Source organism: Talpa occidentalis, unplaced genomic scaffold (assembly GCF_014898055.3).
Source record: "Talpa occidentalis isolate TD23 unplaced genomic scaffold, MPIMG_talOcc4v2.1 talOcc4.8, whole genome shotgun sequence".
Taxonomy (NCBI): Eukaryota; Metazoa; Chordata; class Mammalia; order Eulipotyphla; family Talpidae; genus Talpa; species Talpa occidentalis.
This window is the reverse complement of record NW_023605194.1, coordinates 39,016,368-39,029,646: the sequence shown is the minus strand read 5'-3', so window position 1 is coordinate 39,029,646 and position 13,279 is coordinate 39,016,368. Positions and strand designations below refer to the sequence as shown.

General features: G+C 40.4%; 1 long non-coding RNA gene across 1 annotated transcript; it reads left to right on the top strand.

The window, feature by feature from the left end:
- Positions 1-1,316: 1,316 nt before the first annotated feature.
- Positions 1,317-11,871, top strand: LOC119234132 (uncharacterized). Its single transcript, XR_005122548.2, has 3 exons — positions 1,317-1,613; positions 8,298-8,431; positions 11,512-11,871. It is a non-coding gene; the product is annotated as an uncharacterized LOC119234132 (long non-coding RNA).
- The last annotated feature ends 1,408 nt before the right edge of the window (positions 11,872-13,279 follow it).

Below are 13,279 nucleotides of genomic sequence, written 5' to 3'. Positions count from 1 at the left end.
CTCCTCAACCATTCTCGTTTTTGTAGCTATTCCCTTCAGCTCTCCTTCTCCGTAAGGTCATTCTAAGGACAGGATGTTGCAATGGCTGAGATGAGTTGTGAACAAGTGCAAGCCAGGTGTGTTGGTGATTCTCTCTCTTCTATCTGGCTTTCTGAAACCTGACCCATAAAGAAAAATATCACACGTTCAAGATTTAAGGCCCAAATTCCGACCTTGAGGTTGGTGTCATTCAGATGAATGCCCTGGAGGCAGGCACAACAGAGCAGTCACTGGGAGAGATAAGGTGATTCAGCTTCTTGCCTTGGTGAGCAGTAACTCATGAGGGGTGAGGGAGACGTTTTAGTAACTACAAAAATGTGTAATTCCAGCACAAGCCCTAAGTATTGCCATCGTCCACAATGGCTGTTTCCTGGAAAATCCATCTCTTTCACCACAGGGTGCTAGGGGCATTGAAAATTAGTCAGTTTGCTATGCTGGCCTTGTTAACACTTGTGGCAGGACATTAACACAGGATAATAGTAATCACATTGGTGTTAAATATTTGCAGCATTGGAGCAATGACTTTGAATCTAAACCCACTACATTTGATTAACAGTGAGACTGATGGTGGCACCAGGACACATGGACTCCCTAGCTTTTGGTGCAACAATATAAACATGCCATGCTAAATGCTTCTTTTATGTGTGAATACAATTAAGATTAGCTTCTAATTATTTCTGGCACATGCTTTTTAGTGCCAGAGCCTTTGAGTCATGGTGGTCAAAGGGTAATTCATCATAACAGGTTACAACATCCTCAGGGATTTCCTGATTGACATAAAAATGTTTTTTTCCTTTAACTGATTGACACTATGGCAGGTGTGAAGTGATGGTCAAACTTCTAGCTGTCCATTAAAAGATCTTAAATCAAGGAAGATGTGGCTTCAATAATTAGCTTCCCCATTGGGGGTTGAGACCAGCTGGCTGTGGCTAGTGTTTTGTGGGGGGCTATGGTACCACAGGGATGGTAGCTCAATTTTCCAGTTGAGTCTCTTGGCACAAATAACCTGAGAAACTGATTTCCAAAATTTCTGGAATGTCTTTTTTTTTTTTCTTTCTCATGAACATAAATGGAAACCAGAGGTTTTCAATGAAACAGTAGGATGAACTCTAACCAGAGGTAGGAAATTTGCCAAAGAGTTTGTCATCCACAGAAACCCTGTGGAGAAATGTGTTTGCCTTCAAAAGTGGGATCACATAATTCAAGTATTCATTGGAGGTGGTCACAAATGTGATGTCACAAATGAGCCACAACACAATATAACCAAGTGTGGATGTTTGAGAAGGGTGATAGGATGGGCACCCCACTGTGCTCTAAACTCTGTATGGTTGGAGGACTCGATCCCTTTGACTTTCCATACTAACCTCTCACACTCCTGCCAGTTGCCCTACATCACTGCTTTGGCTTAGAAGGTGTGTCCTTAAAGGCAGTTGTTCACGGGAGTGTTGGAAGTTTCAGAAGCATGAAAATCCTGGATTTGTAATCTACTGGCTCCTCAGGAACTTTTGGGAAACAAGAACCTGGATTTTTCCAGTGTCTGGGACAGATGAATCACCAGGAAGATGTATTATTAGGTAAATATTATTCAAATACTCTACAAATATAAATTATCATGGTTGAGCTTAAAATTAAAACTCAAGCACATCTATTCAATGTTTTCTTGGGTTAACAACTTTTAATCTTCTTACCTTCAGTTTCTCTACCCAACTAAACCAAACAAAAAATTCAGGTTTAGGCTAGAATCAAAAGAAAGAAAAAAAAAAAGTTTTCTCAAGGAGCTCACTTTGTGATGGGAGAATAAGATACATACACCAAATAACAAATTCACAGAGCCAATGCCCTCAGAGACCACATTCACCCAGTGGTGTGGAAATACAAAGAATGAAGTGATTCATTTCTTTAGGAAGGGAAAAATGCTCTACAATTCAACAGTGGCTTAACAGTGGAGTTGATATTTAAGTTGAGCTTAAAAAATGAGTACGGTCGTGCCAGCTGGAAAATACAGTGGACTCTCTGGAAAAGGGGCATTTCCATGAGCAGTGTGCTGGAAGCGAGTCATCAAGTCATCTTCTCCATCAGGAGCAGCTGGTGAGGTGGCATGGGTGATTTGCTTAGAATGTGTGATATTCTAAGCATGGGACTATGCAATACACACCACCAAGGTTTTAGCTTTTTCTTTATCATGTTTCCTATTTCCGTAACAGTATGAATGTGACATTATTAGTAGGAACTTATTGCTACATATATAAATATATACACAAAATGAAAAGAATTTGTATTTTATGTTGATGTTATACGATTGCCAAGAAGTGATCTGATGAAATGGGGAAAGGAAAGGGGTTTGCAGGGGGGCGGTCATAAGGAAGGGAGTTTGAAAGGAAGGGCCAGGAGTTTCAGTGGAGGGTGAGAAAAACATGTGCTCATATGGAAGTTTAAAGATATACCCCCATGGCATGGCAGACCTCTCCTGTCTCGCCTGCTGCTCCCCTCAGCAGTGTAGTTTGTCAGTCTCCCTGTTCTGTTCCCCGCTCTATCTCTGGTGAATCCTCTCATCCTCCCATGCATCTGGACTGTACCCCAGTTCTTGTATAAATAAAGAAATCTTTAAAAAAATAAAGATATACCCCCAATATATAGCTATATGAGCTACTGAAACATTAATCACATTAAAGGCGGGGAAGGAAGCTAAAGAAGTTTGTAATTTACATTAATTTTTGTTGCTGTTGTCAAGTAGAAAAGGTCAACTGAAGTAGAGAAAGGAAAAGATTGAGGTCTTTTAAAAGCAATTAATTAATGAATTTTACCATATGCCAGGAGCTCTCCATTAGTGCTACTGAAAGTGTAGTATGTGGGCCAATCAATACTATTGCAATGGGAGCTTGCAAGCTGTTAGGCTCCACCCTAGAATTATGTGTTTTAATAAGCCCCTCGATTGGCTATTATGCATGTTGAACTTAGGAAAGGCTACTCTACAAAGAGAAAAGGCAGTGAGTCCAGATGAAATTAGAAACCGTAGGCATGTAACATACCTCATCATCATGATTCTCAAGGTGAGTTCTTGGTAGCCAACTTGGAGATTCAATCAGAAGAGGGACATGCTGATCTGGAATACATGAAATGTGCAGGATAGATGAGCACAAGCTCAGGAAATGAAACTGAAGCATCTAAGAGTATAGTTGCTCTGATTAGGCCACACTAACTATGAGGTGGGATGGAAGTGATCACAGGATGCACATTACTGATGGGGGCCCCTATACAAGTTAAGGGGTTCAAGGATGTCATCGTGTTCAAGTGTCCCTTTCCTATAGTGAATGACAGGAGAGGTGGAAGGATAAACGCATCCTAGAACAACTGGTTGCTGAATAGAACGGAGGTAAAAGACAGTGGAAAGATTCGCGCTCTTATTCACAATCCATTCCATGTTTTTTCTGACATTACAAGGAGGACTGGTCATAGGCATATATAACTGGTAAATAATCCCCTTTCGGTGATATCTTTATTGGCATTATTCCTCTGTGTCTCTGCCCCTTTACCTTCCTCAGATTCTCATGTTTCCTGAAGGTGGGTAAATCAGTATTCCAGTTTCTTCTCCCCCACTTTTGAATTAAAACAGAGCATCAGGATGTGTGCACACACACGTCTTGCTTCTCCATGAGAGATTTTTTTCTTTTGCCTATCTAGAGAAATCACTTGACTTCTGTGTGTTGCATTAGACATTGTCATTAACAACAGAGGTGTCATTTTGATGTGCTCTGTGAGGCAGTGGGTGCTTTGAAGTTGAAAGATAGAACAGACATGGATAAATAGTACTCTGAGAAGACTGCTATTGCACCATTATTGCCAGCAATTATTTCACCAAGTGACACATCTGATAAAAAGTCAGCCACCTTCCTCCAGGAAGCTTCTCGGTAGTTACAACTAGGGACTTCTGTCTGATTTCTTTTTTTTCAAGTGGACAAAAGCTTGTTAATTCTCTGACTGGTATCTTCTGCCTCCTCCTCTGTTTCTGTGAGTGGGGAGTGGAGGCTCTCGATGCTGACTATATGGGGGATCACTTCAGTTCAGGACTGTTTTCTGGGATGGGCGATGTAGTGGCCATTTGATTGATCCTTTTCTCGCTTCCTTTTGCACAATTGGTGCCCCACCTATGATTATCCATGACAGCTTTCTTTTTCTGGTTTTGGAAATGCAGATGTGACATGTGATAACTACTGAACAGCTATATCTAAAGAAGATAGTGTTTGATTGGCTGTTATTTTGATCATCACACACAAGACTGACTATGTGAAAGGCCAGCTACCAATATCAGCTCACTCAATCTGTTTATCAAACAAAAACTGAGGAGCAGGGGTAAGAAAGAGGACATGCAATTAATGGTCAGAGGAGCAGGATTCAAACCCAGACAGTTGTGCTCCAGAGCTGCTTTATTGGCTGTGAGCCCTAGGAGATGGAGGATATGATGGATAATAGCGATGGTCACAGGAGAGGGAGTACAGCATTCTAAGGTTTGCACTGAGATGTGTCCCTCAGTGCTTGTTCTGGAAGAATAGTGGCTTCAAGTGGCTATCACCAGAACCCTTACTGTTTGAGGAATGATGTCCAAGTATTGTGGAGGCTCTGTGTTTGAGCCCATGACAGATAGGACTGGGGCAACTAGTTTCTGGTTAGAAAATTGTGTGTGGGAGGGACTAGGTGCACCCCTGGTTGGGGAGCTAGTTCTAATGCCATGGATGGAGTAGGGGTCACATTTAAATGAGCCCATGCAGCCAAGAGGTACTCACAGACATGGAGGATATGAGGTGAGGTTCAAGTAGTTGTGTCGGGGGCTGCAGAGAGTTTCTGAAGATATTCTTTGGAGTTAACTCCCTACTCGTTTACCAGAATATTTAGTATACCACATGTGAGAGACTAAATAGGAAGGACAGAAGAATGTACTATGCCCCCAAAGTGGGAGAGGGTTGATTAACATCGATACAGGTAGTGTTAGGAGAAGCGCGGGGGTGAGGACCCACAGCTAGGCAACCCGTTCAATATCGGGGCTGTCCTATAACAGTAGGAGTACAGGTGACATTGCTATTATTTAAAGAAAAAAGTGTCTGCCATTAATTTGGGAGGCATCTGAATCTGTTCTTCCTTCTTGTGGAAGAATCTTGTGTATTTCCTAGAGAAAAAATACACTTTTGAATGGACCATGTTTTCCAAAAAGGTGTTATATTTACCCCCATTTCCACGTGGGACACTTGTTCCAAGCCGGCATGTGGAATTTTTGTAACAATCACAAATGGCAGGTTGCACAGTTTTATCTGCTCTTTGGCCACCTCTTCCAACACAGTGGAAGAGCTTATGAGAGTCAGCACAGAGGAAAGCAGAGTATAAGAACACAGAGATAAAGTCTTTATGATATCATTTGAGCACCTAGATCATGCTATGCCTTAGTTTGGAATTTCAGACTCAAAAGCAAATAGTTCCCTCCTTTGACTTAAGTTAGTTTTAGTCGTTATTTCTGGCCTTTGCAACTAGTATTAAATGGCATTCATACACGAGATTATAAGAAGTTTTATAACTAAAAGGGTTTTTTTATTGTTTCTGCCCCCGAATCAGAAAGATACATTTAGAATTACTAGGAAATAAACATTTAAATTTCTGGTGACCAGAGGTTTTTTTTCTTTTTTTTTTTTTTTTTTTTTTTTTTTTTATAGAGGCATGCTTTATTTATTTGTTTGCTGGTTTCTTTGTTTGTTTTGTTTATACATGCACTGGGTACAGTCAGAAGCGCGGGAGGGCGAGAGAATTCACCAGAGCCAGAGCGGGGAGCAGAGCAGGCAGAAGGACCGAAGTACACTGCTGAGGGGAGCAGCGGGCGGCAGGAGAGGTCTGCGCGCCATGTGGGACCCTCCTTCGGTGGCCGGGGAGCAGCCGGGGATCGAACCGGCGCCGCAGAGGCCGCGCGCAGCTTCGCAACCCAGCGCTCAACCGCTGCGCCACCGGGGAGGCCCAGAGGTTTTTTTTTCTTAAAGAGCTCGATAATAAGTACTTTAGCCTCCTAGGTTGAGACAAAACTGAAAATATTATGCAGATGCTTTTGTAGCCATTCTAAATGTAACCATTAAATGTAACCACTGTATGTTTATATATACACTGTTCTTATTTCCCTACTTATGGGAAAAAAATACAAGGTGACAGCTGTCTTAATTTAGCCGGAAGGCCTGACAAAAAAAGAATGATGCATCTTATTTTGAACTTTCTTTCTGTTTCTGTTTTTAGAAGAAAACGTTGATTGCATTTCATCCTCCAAGTTTCAGCACTACTATCCCCTTATCTTGGAGTTCCCTGTCATCTCCTAAGCTGGGGCTATATTCCCTTTTTAGTGTTCATTCTCCATCATACTCATAACTTGTATTTTATTCCTTCACACCTTTGACTTTTTTTTAATTTTTTTTAATTTATTCATTTATGCATACAAGAGCTGGGGTGCAGGCCAGAGATGCGGGGGTTGGGGGGTGAGAGGATTCACAGAAGACAGAGTGGGAAACGGAACAGGCAGATTGACCGAAGCACACTGCTGAGGGGAGCAGTGGGGAGACAGGGGAGGTCTGTTGCGCCATGTGGGTAGCTCCCTGGCCGGCCGGGGATGGAACTCATGCTGCTGAGGCTGTGGTGCTTTAACCCCTTCATAGTGTGGTGCTTTAACCCCTTGCGCCACCAGGGAGACCCCCTTTGACATTTTTAAATTGTGAAACTTCATAATAAGTAGTGATATAAAAATATTGAAATCAGCCCTTGTGTAACGTGTAAACTGGAACATAACTATTACCGTGTTACCAACACATCCCCGGCCCATTTTGTGTCCTTGCCCCAAGCTTCCCTTCTCCTGCCCAGAACTCAACACCTGCCAGTCTCCTTCATGTTATTTGTCTTTTATACCACCTACAGTTGTTGTTATATGTGTGTCTATCACACTGTAAAATATGTTTAGAACTTTACATAAAATACATGGGCACTTGGAAAATTTCCTTTTTTTTCCTTTTCATTTTTCACCTCAGGATTGTATCTGTGAGAGCCATCAAAGTTGATTTATATAGCTATAGTTCATTAACTTTTACTGCTCTATTGAAGTACGTTTGATGAATATACCACAATCTGTCTATTTTCCAATTGATGGACAGCTAGGTTGCTTCCAATTTTTTTCACATGCAAAAATGTGCTTCTCTGAAAATATTTTGCCTGCCTGTTGTGTGCGCCTGTGGGGTGACTTCTGTGTACGTACTCATGGTAGAGCTGGTTGGTTGGAGTCAGGTACATCTTCAAATAAAACAGAGGCTGCTACATTTCTACTCAGAAGTGAACAAATTCCCCATGTTTTCAGCAGTCCACAAGTGTATTCATTATTGTTCTAAATTCTCTCTAAAACTTTGTGTTGTCAAAAACTATTAAGTTTTTTCTTTTTTTTTTTTTTGGATGTAGAATTTGTAACTTTTAAAAACTAAGCAAAGTAGTGTAACAGACTAGAGGTGTCCATCTCCTCCTCGATCTTGTAGCATTTGTGCTTTTAACCACTCCCTCCATCTTATGTAATTTTAAAAACAAGCTTCATGTGTAGGCATCACGATCCTTCAATCTGTAAACATTTTATTCCATTAAAACTGTAAGGAGTCTTTACAAAATTAATCATAGGACTATGACCACACCTAAAAAATACTTCCTTAATGGCACATTTTCAACAGTGTCATTATCATCGTAAAAATTTTAAAGTTTGTTTTAAGCGGTATTAAATAAATTCCATAAATTTCAATTCGTTTCTATGTCTCATATCATTTTTTCCCTTCCATTTCTGTTGTCTCCCTTTCCTCATCTGTTAAAGAAATAAGATATTTCATCCCATAGAATTTTCCAGACTGGATATTGCCCATTGCTGTACGGTTTCTTTTTTTTTTTTTTTTTTTTAATTGAAATAACATTGCATTATCATGACTGAGATGTATTTTTCTTTTTTTTTTCTTTTGTTTTTTGTTCAAAGAGAACTTCCTAAAGAAGACAATGACTGAAATAGTGGTGTGAGGAGCTACACAGAACATTTGACATTACTGTAACTGGTTAAAAAAAAAATTAAGAGAATAGCCATCTAAAGTCTCTGGGACTCCTCTTAGGAGTATATAGTCAGTAAAGAAATATTTATTTTTAAAAAAATCCTCTAAATCTTGTTAGAATAGTGAGTCTGGCACCAGGGCCATGATCCTTTCCTCTCTCTCCTTTCACAGTTCAGCAGGATGGAAGCCCTATTCTGATTGACTTTGGTCAAGAAGATGAGGTTCCTTCAACTTGTGCTAAGTCAGGGGCCACAGGCTACCAGCAGATCCCTTTCTAGCTCTTTGCAGCAGAAACCAAGTTCCAGGTGAGTACGGCCAAGAAGTCAGGAGCTCCCTTTCTCTACCTAGGTCTAATTTTTGGACACAAACTTAAGCTCAGGTCTATTTTGTTGAGAATGCTGGGACTGGGCCTCTCTGGTGGCATAAGGGGTTTAGTTGCAGAACTAAAAAGCTATCCGCAACCACTGCAGCATGGAGTTTAATCCAGGTCAGGGAGCAACCCACATGGTGCAGCAGACCTCTCCTGTCTCACCTGCTGCTCGCCTCAGCAGTGTATTTCAGTCAGTCTGCCTGTTCTGTTCCCTGCTATGTCTCTGGTGAATCCTCTCACCACACCCTCCCCACCCTATGCCTCTGGCCTGTACCCCAGTTCTTACATGGATAAATAAATAAATTTTTTAAAAAAGAGTGCTGGGACTCTGAAGGCCCAGGCCCAGGCACTTTGTGAAGCAGAGTTCCCATGCCTGGGAGGCAATAAAATGCTAGAGGCTATTGACTCCACCCAGCACAATGCTCACAAATTAGGCTTGTCATTCAGAGAAGTATGCCATTGTCCTTATCCATATCTCTACAGCTGGTCTAAAAACCTTGCTCAGAAAAGTCAGGCCAAAAGAAGAGAAAGCTCCCAAGTCCTCTGCAAAGGAAATTACTTTGCTGAGAATAAAGCATAGGGAAGTTTGTATCAAAGAGAACTCCAGAAAATAATGGTGATTTTGATGTTAAACAATTACCAGCAGGGTGATACATCCCTGACTGCACAGGCTTAACTGCAGGCCAGCTGGTTTACTAGAAAGAAAGAGGGAGAGGGACAGCTAAGAAGAGTCCCCTGGGTCAAAACAAACCTCAAGAGTTTGCTTCAAAAACTACTTCTACAAAAGGTTCTTATTTTAATTTGATCAAACTGTGGAGCAATTTATGCCCCAGGTTATTGTCAAAAAAAAAAAAAAAAAGTTAGAGTAATCAGTCTACAATTCACGCAGCCTGAACACCTGGGTGTGATACTAGAGAGAGACAGTTTAACAGAGAAACAGAAAAGACTAAGTCCAGGAAGAATCACTGCACTCCCAGGTGACATTCCCAAGCCTTAAGTTGGACCTTCTGAGGAGTGACATTTGAGGGAGAAAGAAAATTCACTAAAGTCATCCAGGCAAGTCAGTAAATAAACAAACTCCTACAATTCAATAGCATAAAACCATTTTAAAGTGGGTAAAGGGACTGAATAGATATTTCTCCAAAGAACACACACAAATGTCCAACAACTATATGAAAAGATGCTTAAAATCACCTATAATCAGCAAAATGCAAATCAAAACAACAGTGAACTATCACCTCACACCTGATTAGGATGGTTGTTAAAAAAGAAATAAAGAACAAGCATTGGCAAGAATGTGGAGAAGGAAACATATGTTAGGGATGAAAATGTAAATTGGTGTAGCCACATGGAGAATAATATGGTGTTTCCTTAAAAATTTAAAAATAGAACTACCACATGATTCAGTAATCCCACTTCTGGGTTTATATCCAAAAGAATTGATAGCAGGATCTGAGATACCTATACTGCCATGTTCACTGCAGCATTGTTCATAATAGCCCAGAAATGGGAGAAACTTCAATGTGCAACAATGGATGAATAAAGAAAAAATGACATACATATATGTGTATGTATACATATGTGTATGTATATGATGAATAATGGATGAATAAAGAAAAAATGACATACATATATGTGTATACATACATTGTTGCACATTGAAGTTTCTCCCATTTCTGGGCTATTATGAACAATGCTGCAGTGAACATGGCAGTGTAGGTATCTTAGATCCTGCTATCAATTCTTTTGTATATATATATATATATATATATGCAATAATATATGCAATATATATGCAATATATATATATATATATGCAATAATGGACTACAGTTCAGTCTTTAAAAAGGAGATCCTGCCATTTTCTGTAACCCAGATAAAACTGGAAGGCATTTTGCTAAGTGCAAAAAGCCAGACATAGGTCACTGATGTATCTCTATGTGACAGCTAAAGTAACCTCTGTCATATTTGACCACCAGCTCTCATACTGCCAACGTGGTGAAGGCACAGGGTGCGAACTGGAGAGCATAGAAACTCCCGGTAAAGATGGTGCATTCCACCATCAACCAACCCTAGAACTAACTAACCTCTGGACTCTTCATTTTATCAGATAATAAACACATAATGCCCTAACCACTTTTAGCTGGGTATTTTATTGGTGTCAGTCAAAAGCACCCTGCCTAATATAATATTCCACTTTGAAGGGATATTATAGAAAACCAGAAACTCAGTGATAGATGGTAAAAATTATGATGTAAGGTACCCTCTTTGGGGGATAATTTGGCAATATCAAATACAAGTAAAATATTTTTTAAATGAAAACAGTTTCAGCTCTGAGAATTTTTCCTACTCTTATACTCACATCTGTGCACAAATGTATATGTGCAATAAGTTTATTGAAACTGTGGGTGAAATAAATGAAGACTGAAAAGAAACTAAATGTTGTTCATTAGGGAAAGGCTAAATAAATTGCTTTTTATATAGAATACTATGTAGCCCTTCGGTTGATGGATGGAAAAAAAAAGCAATCTGTATTTTATACTGTTTTTAGAAACCTATGTAGCATATATATAGAAATATACACTATAAATGTATTTAATAGATTTAAATCTAAATGTATACATATGTAAATATATGATATGTATAACATGCTACCCCTGGACTATGCTTGCATGTGCACAAACTATTTTTGGAAGGATAAAGGAAGAAACCATGAATGGTCTCTAGGATAAGAGCCACATGATGAAGACAGAAATGGCAGAGGGCTTACTTCCACTGTTTATTACATACCTTTAAATATTGCCCATTGGTATGCATGATTATAATTAATGATTTTTGTTTGAACTAATTAAAGGACAAAAGATTCTTTAAGGTCATATCTTAGAATATTTCTAAGACTGTGCAAACAGAATAAGGCCGTGATTCACATGGGCGCTGGCATCTGCCAAATTGAGAGTTAGCTGAATGCCGCCTTGGAGAAGGAGTTGAACTCAGTCCTGCAAACTCTTTTTGCAGGCGTGAGGAGGATGCTCTGCTGGTGCTGGGTATGCAGTTACAGGAATATCAGCGTGTGCTGGAATCAGATACATCCCTGTTGGCCTGAGAGGTCCAGACCTCCAGAACTGCGGCAAACTCAGAGCAATAGATAAACTGTCACGGACTATATCCAGGATTCTGGAAATAGGCAACTATAAAATGTAGAACCCTAGGAAGGTCTATGGGGTGAGCAGAACTCATTCCCATCCTGGTGAAATCACCACTATACTGTGTGGCCTTAGTTTCTTCTTTATTTTCCTAAAAATAAGTTTCTTTAGCATTCCTCCTGATGATAATTATGCATGCTTAATCTACACGAATTTAAACAAAACAGAAATATATAAAGGGAAAAGCAAAAGGCCTTCATATGTCTCTTCACCACACCCCTACCTCCTACCTTACCTTGTTTATGGCTTGACATTATTTCCTTCCAAATTTTAATGAATGTATTAAGATACCTGAAGTCCTTGGGTTTGGAGAGTGGGGTCCTTGGGTTCACTCTGGGAAAAGTTTCACCAGAGCTCCCTTTCACTGGCACAGACGTGTTTTCAGGCGAGTTTCTCCACGACACAGAGACATTAGTTGTATCCAAAAGAGCAGGCTTTTATAAAAGGGAAAGAAGAATAAAGGACACCTGCATGGACACAAGGCAGGAAAAGCTACCTCAGAAGGGACAGGTTTGCTAAGAGAGAGGCCTGCATGGTCGTAGGCAGGCGGCCTTGAGGAGAGCTGCCTCTCCTGAGGGAGGTCAGTGAAGAGGAGTCCCGGCTTGGTACAGGTCATGAGCAGGCAGGGAGGCTGCTGCACTGCGGAGGGAGAGTTGGTGAAAAGAAGCACCTGTGTAAGTATAGGTGAGCAGAAGGACTACTGCCCCGTGGCTGTGCAGAGACTGCTCTGAAACAGTCATGTTCTCTTTGGGAGGGGCTCATTCCTTTGTGGAGTGGTTTGTTTGTTGTTGATTTTGGATAACTAGTAGAATTCAAAAGGTACTGGAGATTCTACAATGACCCTCAATCTCCATATCTTTACCTCAGGTCTGAGCCCTAAGACACTAATAGCAGCCTCACACTTTGCTTTGATCTGTGCCTTGGTGCCTAAGGAATTTTAGTTCCTACAGCTGGTTTAACTACTATGTAAATCACTTACTTCTACCCCCACCTTTAGCTCCTGACTTTTGTGAGCCAGGTTTCTGGTTTTGTGGTGCCTCCTTTCCAACTTTTCTATCCTTATCCTCCCACCCATACACAATATACACAGCAATGTGATCCTAAATACATAATATTTTCTCCCTGTATGCAATATAGACCAGTGTGAGCAAATCTGGGGTGTAAAAGATAATATTTTAGGATTTATATACAATATAGTTCCTGTCACAAGTATTCAGCTCTGCTGTTACAACTGGAAATCAGAAATTAATAATACACAAACCAATGGGCATAGCCATGTTCCAATAAAACTTTATTTACCAAACAGGCAGGTCTCATTTGGCCCTTGAGATAGCTTGCCTCCTTGATATACATAAATTAACCTCATCCTTTTTACTGGGAGCTTAGCACCCCCTTGAACAGATGAGTAAATTTACTCTTGCCCTCATAGGTATCTACCATCACTTCCATTGGAGTCATTTTTAACCAAGCCCTACTTATTAAAGGGTTAGTGGATGTCTTCTCAGGCCCCTGTGAACATCCGTACTGCTTGCCCCAGTTACTGATATTTTATGCCTTGTCGACTGTTCCTTACCCCACCT